We start from the raw sequence: 12,591 nt of genomic DNA, 5'->3' as shown, positions 1-12,591 counted from the left end.
TTGTCGTTAGGTCTGCCTAAAACCATAACCGATCAGATCCTCTTCCACCAACATAGCCGCTAATGATAATGGTGAATCAAGAAAGTGAAAACCACTGCTGCTGCTCTATTCGATCTAAACTCTAAGCTTATGAATACCTATTTTCCGATGATTTCCAGGGGCCTTAAGAGTGTGAGGTATACATTTCGCGAAGAATGCAAGAAAAAAGAGAGTCTAAAGCGGAAAAAAAGGATTCAAAGCTGAAAGGATTGACTTTCCTAGATAAGCAAACAGAACACGCCGTCCGAGATCGAATAGTCGACAATGAAAGTTAGTCTGGACACTCGGAGACACAAGCGACGAGCCATGGGTGGGTTGCAGATAAAAGGCACTCGCAGAGGCTGGACGTGACGGTTGTGGCTCAGCATGACAATGCAGGTGCCTCATCCCACGTCAAAACTCAGCATGGCGCCAAACAGGATAGGTACAAAACTACAAACCGATCAACTGGTCCATAATTGTTTAAGGGGATTAGGTCGTGGAGTTTACACGTCCCAGGAAAAGACTCGCTGATATTTATCCGGCATTAGACAGCTAAACTCAAATTTACAGGGCTAAGCTAGGAAATTCCATCAAAACTGGCCACAGTTTATCCCACCAATCACACACTTCATCTGCCAACAAAATTATTCCTCTTCCCTGAGCACATCAAAAATTAGTCTCACTTTCTTTTCATCAAACAAACAACCCCCTAATGTCCTCAGCCAAGATCTTGAAAAGGTATTAGTCATCATCATCGATGAGTTGTTATAAAGGGAAGTGACTTTTACTAATGAGTTTTTCTTTTTCGTTTTGCAATGAAGCCAATTAGGCAATTAGGCAACATGAAAAATACTGTCGGAAATAAAAATAAATCAGTTCTTCAAGTAAACAATTTTTCATAAAAATTAGAGGGAATTTTTATTTTTATCTAACACGTTCAAAATATCAACAAAAAATATTCTACATGCTTCAAGTTGTGCAACCCAAAATAAAATAATTCTAGATTTTTTTATAGATTAATTTTATGAGCTGAATATTTATCTGTTTAGTTGAAAATTCAACTGTTTCGTTAAAAAGTCGTTTATGGTTTAAAAAATTAAACTTTAAACTAAAAACTTAACTTTTCCATTTTTAGTTGAAAATTTGTAATTTTTAATTAAAAATTTAACGATTTGGTTAAAAATTAACTGTTTAATAAATATTTATATTTTCAGTGTGAAAATTAATCTTTTTTTATTACGAATTTATCTACTTGGTTTAAACCTAGATTTATCTATTTATTTAAAATTAATTTTATGTACACAAAGATTCATAATTTTAGTTCAATATTCAATCCCGTTGTAGAAATTTTAATATTTTTGTTAGAAAAATCCATCATAGGGTTGAAAATTCATCTTTTTAGGTTAAACATGTATATGTTTCAAAATTCCTACGAATCCCTGAAAAAGGAAAAAAAGGAAAAAAAAATTGCAATAGGTTCAAAAGTGTGGACCCCTGCTCGGATAACTTTTCAATCAAGAATATTAATTTTCAACTAAAAAAGTCAAATTCTCAACAACAAAATACATACATTCTAAAACAAATAGTTTCTTTTTCAACCAAGAAGATTTTTTTGAACAAAAAAAGACGAATTTTTTTAAAATATCTAAATTTGTAAACAAATAGTTAAATTTTAAACCAAGCAGATTCATTTTTAACCAAAAAAGAATGTTCAACAAATTACATAAATTTTTAACCAAATAGTTAAATTTTAAATCGAGAAGGTCAACTTTGAACTAAAAAAGTATCTTCAACAAATTACATAAATTTCCCCCCGAATAGTTGATTTTTCAAACTAAAAAAATCGACCCAAAAAAGAAATTTGAAACCAAATACATAATTGTCTAACCAAAAATTTGAATGTTTAAAGAAAAACATTATTTTTCTATATCAGAAAAGAAGATTTTTAATAAAGTAAAGAAATTTTGATCAAAATATTTAAATTTCTAAAATAAAAAAAATCTATTTTCAAACAAAAATGGAGTAGTTCAATTTTCACATAACAAAATTTATTTTAAATAAAAAAAGGAATCTTCACAAAACTGAAATTTTTTTCCCATTTAGTTTAATGTTTACATAAATGTTGAATTTCCGAGGCAAAGAGACGAATTTTCTATACAAAACAATTGAATTTACAACCTGAAAATATGAAATTTCAACAAGAAAGATAATTTTCAAAGAAATAGTTAAATTTTCAGTTAAAAAATTAATTCTTTAAAAAAAAAGAAATCTTCAAAGAAGTCGTTTAATTTTGAATAAAACAAAATATCTTTTAACCAAAAAGATTAATTTTCAGCAAAATAGTTTAATTCTCAACAAAAACCGATTAATTTTCTATTTCAAATAACGAATTCTCAACCAAAAAGTTCAATTTTTATTTTAAAAAAGATTAATTTTTAACCAAAAATGGAATAAATAAATTTCCCATGAAAAACAATCATTTTAAATTTATGAAAGCAAATTTTTAAATAAACAGTTGAATTTCCCACCAACTTGTAGAATTTTGAAGCTGAAATGACAAATTTTCTACAAAACAATTGAATTTTCAAACCAGAAATATGAACTTTCAAAAAAAGTTGAATTATTAATCTAAAAATATAAAATTTTAAACCAAAAATAGGATTATTAAATTTTTAGATAAAAAAAATTAATTAAAAAAAAAAACAAAATTTTCTTCCAGATAAATTGCAAAAAATAGAATTTTTAACAAAATAGTTGGATTTTTTTTAAATACTATGAGTTTAATCAAGAAAGGTAATTACATACAAAGTAGTTAATTTTTTAAATAAATAGTTTAATTTATAACCAAATAGTTTAATCTTCTGTCGAAATAGTTGAACTTTTAACCAAATCATTCAATTTTCAACTAAAAAAGATAATTTTTCAAACAAAAATGAAACACTTACATTTTTAGCTTCAAAAATTAATTTCTAACAAAAATTAATGTAATTTTTACCAGTTAAAATTTGTAACAGAAAAATATTAATTTTCTACAAAGAGATGAAATTTTCAAGAATGAAGACGTATTTTTTTCAAATTAATTAAATTTTCAACTCGAAAATAAGAACTTTTAACAAAAAGTTGATTTTCAACTATATAGTTTAATTGTCTACCAAACTGTTAAATTTTTACGCAAAACTATTGAGTTCTCAATGAGACCTGCAACACTTATATTTTAACCAAAAGCTGTTTGCTGATGATTTTTCAGCAAAATAGTTATAATAAATAAAATAAATATAAAATAAAAATAAATAAAATGTTTATAATATTTCATCTTCAACAAAATATATGAATTTTCAAAAAAAGAAAGATTTTTAACAAAGAAGTTAAACCAGGTAGTTGAATTAAAAAAAAAGATGAATTCTCAACGAAAAGTGTATTTGGTGATATTTTAAACAAAAAATAATTTAATTTAAATCCAAAAAAATTGAAGACAATAAAAAATACGAATTTTCAACAAAACCTTTGAATCCTCGATAAAATACATGCATTTCAACCAAACAGTTGAATTTTCAAATAGAAAAGATCAATTTTCAAATGAAAATATAAGTTTTCCACTCTAAAGATGAACAACTAAAATCATGAATGTTTAAACAAAAAAAGATTTCTAACAAAGAATTTCAACTAGGTAGTTAAATAAAAAAAGATGAATTCTCCACGAAAAGTGTAAGTGATGATATTTTCAACAAAAAATTATTTTAATTTAAATTCAAAACAATTGAAAGCAATAAAAAAGTACGAATTTTCAACAAAATATTTTTATCCTCAACAAAACACATGAATTTTCAATGGAAAAGATCAATTTGGAATTTTAAATATAAATTTTCGACCAAAAATGAAATAGCTATATTTTCAGTTTAAAAAACTGGTTGAATTTTCCACTCTAAATATAAAATTCAACAATAATTATGAATCCTCACAAAAACAAGATTTTTAATAAAGAAGCTCAACCAGGTAATTGAATTTAAAAAAAGATGAATTCTCAAAGAAAAGTTCAATTGATGATATTTCAACCAAAAAGATTTAAATTTTAATCAAAAACAATTTATAGTAAAAAGAAAAGGAATTTCCAAAAACTAGTCAATTTTAAACCAAATATATGATTTTTCTACTCAAAAAGATAACTTTTTAACCAATTAGTGAATTTTCAAATAAGAAAGAGAACTTTTCAACCAAAAAGGTGAAGTTTGAACTGAAAACGAGAAATATTAAACTAGAAATACAACAGTTGAACTTTCGGTTTAAGAAAATTTAAGTTTAAATAAATTAAGATTTTTCAACAAAATAGTTAAATTTTTAACCAAGCGGATGAATCTTCGACCAGAAAGATACATTTTTAACAAAGCATTTCAACTTTCAACCAAACCGTAGAATCTTTAATCAAACAAAAGTTTTAAAGAAAAATCGAAAAACATGGAAATTTCTAAAAAAAAAAAAAAAACAGGAGAAAAAGAGATATTCTTTAAAAAGGAGAACTTTTTTTCAAACTTATTACAGTGAATCTCTTAAACAGCCCTCCCTTCAAACCCCTTCGGGGGCTCTAATGAGTTACTTCCCACCCACCGACAGTCCCGAAATCGGCGCTATTGAAGAGTTTCACTGTAATTTATTAATGAACTGTGACTGTTGCAGAGAAATCTGTCTCGCAAACTTTCTTAAAATTTATCGTCAAGAAACGTACTAAACCTCCGCCCTCTTCCCCGTTTCCAAACGTAATCCCCCCCCCCCTTCTTTAAAAATTGGAAACGTAGTTTATGGACGATCACTGATCCACCTGAAATATATGAATAACACTTCTTGACTGAAATCTCCTATTTTTCCGGTTCACTATACAAATAGCTAAAAGATGACTTGAAACCATCCTCTTGACTTGTTGACACTTCCCACCACAATTTTGAAAAGGCAGCACCTTCCTAAATTCGCCTTCTACTGGGGTATCTTCCAGGACACTGGTATACCAACAATAATTATTGTCCGCCTTGTCCCAAAAGTCAGGATCTTAAACGATTCCACTATTTCCATCGACGTGTCACTCAAACCGCACGTCACAACACTACGACAGGAGGTTACCGACGGATGGACAATGTTCAGTTCAGGAGACATTCTATTCATGAATTTCTTATTTCGTATTTCATATCGCAGCGTTTTTAAACTGACTTGACCACATAATGGCATAATGGAATCAGATCCATTGACCTCGCAACATTTCGCGAGGACAATGAACACGCCTATCTCCTGGAGTAACGAAAACTAAAAGAGGATACCTGGAAAGTTTGCTGGAATTTGGGAAGAAGTCAACTCCCCTGAGAGAGACCTCATTCGAACTCCGCCTCGTTCGAGCTTCGATGTTAATTTTATTTTCTGCACTACCACCCACGATCTACAAATATTTTATGAGCTTGGATACGTGCTCAAATATATTTTTTTTTACTGAATAAGCGAATAGTCTGTTTGCGCTAGGTGGAATTATGTAAGTCTGGGGATCAAAGTAACTATATGAAAAAAAATCTGCCCGCATCGCGGGCACATTCTAATAGCGCGCTAAGCGCGTGAATGTCGGTTCTCGCTCTTCGCGCTCGGTCTTTTTTGTATATTCCTAAGACTTGTGCACAGATTTTTTAAAACTAAAGGTCAAAGCATCGACGAAATTAATTTGGTAATAGTGAATTTTCTTTTGTTAAAGCTCCTTGGGCTTTAACGAATACCTTCTCATCACGCATCTCCCGCTTCGCACTCGAATTTGTATCCCAACTTGTATATCATTTCCATGAATGTATATTATTAAAATTCCTAACATGCATTGATATTTAAACAGACGTAGTTTCATTTTCTCTTTTTTAAAAATGCGCAATCTTTAAACAAAATTTGTTATTGAAAATTCTATTGCAACTACTGCCGGTTTTTCAAAAAATGAATTTGTTATTTTCTAAGTTTATTTTTACGATTTAAACGTAACATATACGGTCTACACACCAGCCTTACCTTTTTTTGGCGTCCAAATTAAATCCCTAGCTCAGCGACCCACGAAACTTCGATTAATAAGGGTTTGAGGTGGGGGGGGGGGGGGGGGGGGAATTAGTTTCAATCAAGAGTCATAGCTGGTTAGTGTTTTATGCTCAGACAGTTTTATTTATTTTTTTTTATTTATTTGAAAAAAAGCTGTTTAGATTGCTAAGAGAGTTTTCAAGCCTGATTTTTTAATAGGGGTTTCAATTTTTATAAATAAACAAATATGACGACAAAATGGCCATTTTATCTATTTGACGTTCCCGTGCTCGTCAATAACAGGAAAAGTGTTGAAATTGTCTAAGTTTTACAGAGTAATATTAGCTAAAGATGTTCCAATATTATATATTAAACAACCAAATTTATTATAAGCAAATTATTTGTTGCAAAAATGTTTTCTACGATTTTCCATAATTATATGTTTTTTCTAGTTATATTGCAAGAAATTTGAAAGGAAACAATATAATATTTGAATAAAATTGTCTTAAGACTATAATTCTTTATGTTATAAACAATATTAATGAACAAATGCAGTAATCAGGCATTTTTCGATAGAAAAATTCGTTTTTTTTTTCGAAATACATTTTGATAAATTAGGAACTTTATGATAATTTTAGCAAAATTCATAATTTGTTGATTAATCGTATGATTTTTCGGAAATAAATTTAATAAGCAAATATATTATTTGGGCATTTGTCGGCAAAAAATTCGAGGTTTTCAATGACAGTCTTTCCAGCTGGAAACTTTATTAGAATTTTAGTAACATTCATAATAAGTGGATAAATTTGATGATTTGTTTAAGCAAACTTAATCAACAAATAGATTAATCAGGCATTTGTCCATAGAGAAATTCGTTTTTTTCTATAGCAACTTTTTTAAGTAGAATATCGAAAAAAATGGTTGGTCGGCAGATGCCCACGATTATGCATTTGTTTATTGAATTTGTTTTAAAAAAATATAAAATTTATTAATCAATTATGACTTTTGCTGAAATAATCATAAAGTTCCCCATTAAAAAGACTGATATCGAAAAAAAAACGAATTCTTGCGTCCACAGATGCCCGAATAATGCATTTGTGTTTAAAAATCATAAAATTTATCAACTCACCATCAATGTTTCCGAATTTATTATAAAGATCTAAATTAAAAGTCTGACATCGAAACAAAACAGAATTTTGTGCTCGACAGATGCCCAACTAATGCATTTGTTTATTAAATTTGTTTCAAAAAATCACAAAATTGTTCAAAAAATTATAAATTTTACTGCAGTTTTCATGAAGTTCCTAATTTGAGAAGTTCATATTTAAAAAAACGAGTTTTTCCGTCGAAAAATGATTGTACGTTATTTTGAAACAAAAAAGTAATTTTTTTCGCACTGTGCGGCCTTCCTTTAGGTACACAACCAAAAACTTATATATATTTTTTTTTGTTTGAAAATACATTTACATAACTTAAATCTTTGAAATACTGTGAAATAGATAAATAAAAAATATAATTTTTGATTTTCCATTATTTTTTTATGCTGTCCAAAAGAATATTAAAATGATTCAAAAATATTTATGATTAAAATTCATTTATGTGTGTATAATAGCTCTAAATTTTAACATTGTTAGTCAAAGCATAATAGTTTTCTTTGAAATGCAAACTCTCATCGATAAATTCAAGCAATACAAACAGATAATGTAATGTAAAAAATTGAAAATGAGATATAATTTATAAAGTTATATGAACTTATATGATACAGAATATTGAAAAATTGAAGTTTTCTAAAATACAAACTTGAAAAAATATTAATATAAAAAGTTTTGAAATTTTACCAATTATAGGAATAAAAGTTTAAGGGGGGCCATACCTGGGCCCTATCGGGCCCCCATTTTGGATTCCCAGATCTGGGCCCTGTCGGGTAGGGCGTTTTATTTACGGTATGGCGCTATAGGCAGATTACCCTATCGGGCCCACATTTTTCCCGATTTGGGCCCGTGAGGCGCCCCACCAACATTTCTGCACGGGGGGTGTATTCATTTGCCCTCATTTTATATTCCATTTTTTATTTGTAATAAATTTGTTTACTCATAGAGGGAGGTTTTTCTCTAACAAACAAAAATACTTTTAATATGTTTCAACCTTATGTTTCCGTCTTGTGAAAATTCTTATTTTCAGAAAATCATAGAGTCCAACGACACAGAAAAAACTGAGGGTTCAGTAATGTTGCGGCTAAAGTAAAAGTTAGCATCCTTTAGAACTTATGCTCTAAAGGAACTCATTTTGAGTGTTCCTTTTTAGTTAATTTTATTGATATCCAATAGATGGCTATAGGCTGGTGCCGACGTTTCCAACTGCGCATGTGCCAGAAAGCGCGGGATCATTCGAAATCAACAAATACTATAAATAATCATACAGATAAATATTGATAAACATTTTTTATTGTTTTTTAAAACAAATTAAATTGAATAATATACGAACCTAACTTTTTCTTACACTTTTCGTCCCTTAAATTTAATCCGCAGGAGTATAAGAAAGATAAAAAATTGTTGAATTGCATAATTACTTGTTATAAACAAATTGTATTAACAAATACTCGACATTAGGGGTTATTCGTCTTCGAAGTATATATCTGCTCTGAAATCGCTTGCTTTTATCGTTAAAATAATAAGTAGACATTAACATTTCAGATCAAATGTTATTTGTTTATTTAATAAACAAAACATTTTTAAAAATGCACATTTTCGGCGTTTTTAAGCGAAAAACATTATTTTTTCTTTAAACCTTACTGAAATTACAATGTCAATAATGCTTTCTGAAAATAATTTGCAACCTTTCAGTATTTGTTTATTTAGTAAACAAATTATATGAATCAATGCACATTTTGGGTGATTTTAACCGAAAAGAAACCGTTTTTCTTCTGTCCTTGCTAAAATTACATTGGCGATAACGTTTTCTGAAAAATTGTTTGCCACCTATGAATATTTTTTCATTTCATAAACAATTTATATAAACAAACGTACATTTTGGGTGTTTTTAAGCAAAAAAAAGGTATTTTTTCTTCTGACCTTGCTGAAATTATATTGCGAATGACGTTTTCTGAAAAAATTTCGCCATCAATCAAATTTCGCTAATGAGAAGGTATTGGTTTTTGGTAAAATTTAACTTTGTCGGTTTTTATTAAATCTCTACGTTTTGAGATCCCCTGAATCAGAAAAAAAACAATTTTTACGAAGGTGTTTGTCTGTCTGTTTGTAGTCTGTATTCTATAGCCACGATAACTTTCAAAAAATGAATCAGATTGGATTCTGCTTTGTCACATTTTTTTAAGACCTGAAAAGAAAGAACAAGTTCGTGAACCAGCTATTTTGGAAAAAATGTAAAAACCGAGCACATTTTCAAAATTTTCGAAAAGAACGCATGATCTGAAAAAAGTTAAGATGAAAAAACTTTGATTTTTAAGAGCCCTACAAGATTATCATGACAACTTTTTTAAATTGGTCAAAAAGTTAGAAACTAAAAATTTAATCGTACCAAAAATAATGAAAAATTCCATTTTTTGGTCAAACTATGCAAGATACGAAAAAATAAAACAAGCTAAAATTGCGCGCCCTGAAAAGATCTACACATTTGTCATTAATCACTTTTCGATAGGAGGAGTAGTTTTTGCTCTTAGTCGTAAAAAACCACATTGAAAATAAAAAAATATAAATTGTTTGGACTAACGACACAAGCTAAGAAAAAAACGAGAAAAAACCAAAAAAGAAGTTTATCCAAAAAAGAACTACACATTTTTAATAATTATTTTGTATAGTATGCAGAGTTTTTGTTTTATATGTAAAAAACAATAAAAATAAAAAAGTTAATTTTTTGAAAAACGACACAAGCTATGAAAAAATAAATAAACAAAAGTTACGCTTTTAAAAAATATCGAAAACTCATTGAAGTTTTTAATGAATAATCTTTGATAGGATGCGTAGCTTTGCTTTGGTCGCGAAAAATAACATTCAAAGTAAAAATATTTAATTTTTTTGAAAAAACGACATGCATTTGTTCATATAATTTGTTTATAAAATAAAAAATAACATTTAACATACTTTGATGACGAATAACCCCTAATATCGAGTATTTGTTAATACAATTTTCTTATAACAATTAACCATGCAAGTTAACAATTTTTTATCTTCTTTATATCCCAGTGCAATAAATCCAAGGAACGAGAAGTTAAGAAAAATTTTCTCTAGAAGATAAAAAATGAAATAATAAAATTCGGCGTTTTTTCGCTGTTTGCATTAAAATAAAAATTAAATAAACAAAAAATAAAAATCTACTCTGACCATTTTCTGAAAAATTTAGTCCTGCATTTAAAAAAAAATTCATCGGTGCATAATTGCGTTTTACATGTCATTTTGAACTAAAATTCTGTTCAATCTTTTGACATCCCTTACAATTTTTTTTGACATTCCTCGGAATCTTTAAAAATACCATAAAGTCCTTAAAATCCTTTAAAATTTCTTTTGAAATCGATTGAAAAATATTGAAGTTTTAGAATACCCTAAAATATTTGAAATTCTTTTGAACCTTTTGATATCCCTCAAAATATTTTGAATCGCTTTCAAATTTATTGAAAGTTTTAAAAATACCATGCTATCTTTGAAATCCTTTAAAATGCCTCTAAATTATTGAATTCGATTGAGAAATATTGGACTTTAAAAACACCCTAAAATATTTTAAATTCTTTGAAATCTTTAAAATCTTTTTAAAATTCTTCGAAATCTTTTTAAAAACCCAAAAAATCTTTGAACTCCTTTAAAATCATTTAATTTAATGAAATATATTGGAAAATCCTTGTAGTTTTAAAATAACCTTAACTATTTTAAATTCCTTGAAATTTTTTGATATACTTAAAAATCTTTCTTATTCTCGTTAAGATTTCTCAGGATCTTTGAAAATACCTTAAAATATTTTAAAATCCTTTAAAATCCCTTTTGAAATCAATTGAAAAGTCTTGAAGTTTTAGAATACCCTCAAAATCTTTTAAATCTCTTTAAAGTTTATTGGAAGTTTTAAAAATACCATGCTATCTTCGAAATCCTTTTAAATGCCTCAAATTATTGAATTCAATTAAAAATATTAGCTTTTCAAAACACCCTCAACTATTTCAAATTCTTTGAAATCTTTTAATATCTTTGTAAATCTTTTAAATCTTTTTAAAATTCTTCAAAATCTTTTTAAAAAACCAAAAAATCTTTGAAACCCTTCAGAGTCCTTCAATTTATTGAAATCTATTGGAAAATCCTTGCTGTCTTAAGAAACCCTTAACTATTTTAAATTCTTTGAATTATTTTGATATGCTTAAAAATCTTTTTATTCTCTTCAAGATTCTTTGGAATCTTTGAAAGTACCATAAAAGCTTTTAAATCCTTCTAAAATCCTTTAATTTGAACTTGATTGCAAAATTTTGGAATTTTAAAATACCGTCAAATATTTCAAATTCTTTTAAATTTTTTGATACCCCTTGAAATTTTTTTGACATTCCTCGGAATCCTTAAAAATACCATAAAATATTTTAAATCCTTTAAAATTCCTGTCATTCATTAAAATCGATAAAAATTAATTTGGATTTTTGATCAAACCCAAATTAATTAATTCAATGCACATCAAAAGATTTCAAAGATTTTGATGTGCATTGAATTAATTAATTTGGGTTTGATCAGAAATCCAAATTAATTTTACTTTCTCAGGGTCCTCATATACTACTTTTCCATGTAGTTCTATTAAAGATTTCAAAAAATTTTATAATATTTTTATGGTGTATAAGTAATTTGGATTCGATCGATAATCCAAATTAATTATACTCTTTCAGGATCCTCAAATGCTACTTTACCACATAGTTCTATTTCCAATTTGCAAACTGTGTTTTTGCTAACCACCCTAATGAACACAATTTCCCAAAAAATGAAATAAATAAATGAAATAAAATTATTATTATTATAACTATTATTTTTGTGCCGTTATTGACCATTTTTTAACCATTATTTTTTGACCTTTATTATTATAAACATTATTATAACCACTTTTGTAGGGTTTGCATCTGTTTTTGACCGTGTGAGGAACATCAAAAAGTATAATTAATTTGTATTCGATCGATAATCAAAATTAATTATACTTTTACAGGGTCTTCATACGCTGGTGCGAATTCAGGTCGGCAGCCAAAGTTGGGCCACCTTTTATATTTATAAGATACTTTTGTCGGCCCAACGTAAACAGCCAACGTTGGCAGACAACGTCGGACCGGCGGTTGGCCCAACTTCGGCCTGAACATGGACCAACCATCAGGGCAACTATGGGACATCTTTCGTTAACGATTAACCTTGACCACCGGCCCAACTCTGGGCCAAAGTCGGCCCAGAGATCGGCATGAATGGATTTAGAAAGTTTTGAAGAAGTTAGACCGACTATTGGCCCAACAATGGTCCAAACATGGACCAACCATCGGGGCAACTATGGATCGTCTTTTGTTAACGATTAACGCCGACCACC

The sequence above is a fragment of the Belonocnema kinseyi genome, chromosome 10, assembly GCF_010883055.1.
Source record: "Belonocnema kinseyi isolate 2016_QV_RU_SX_M_011 chromosome 10, B_treatae_v1, whole genome shotgun sequence".
NCBI lineage: Eukaryota > Metazoa > Arthropoda > Insecta > Hymenoptera > Cynipidae > Belonocnema > Belonocnema kinseyi.
The sequence above is the reverse complement of the archived record's forward strand: the minus strand, read 5'-3'. Positions refer to the sequence as shown.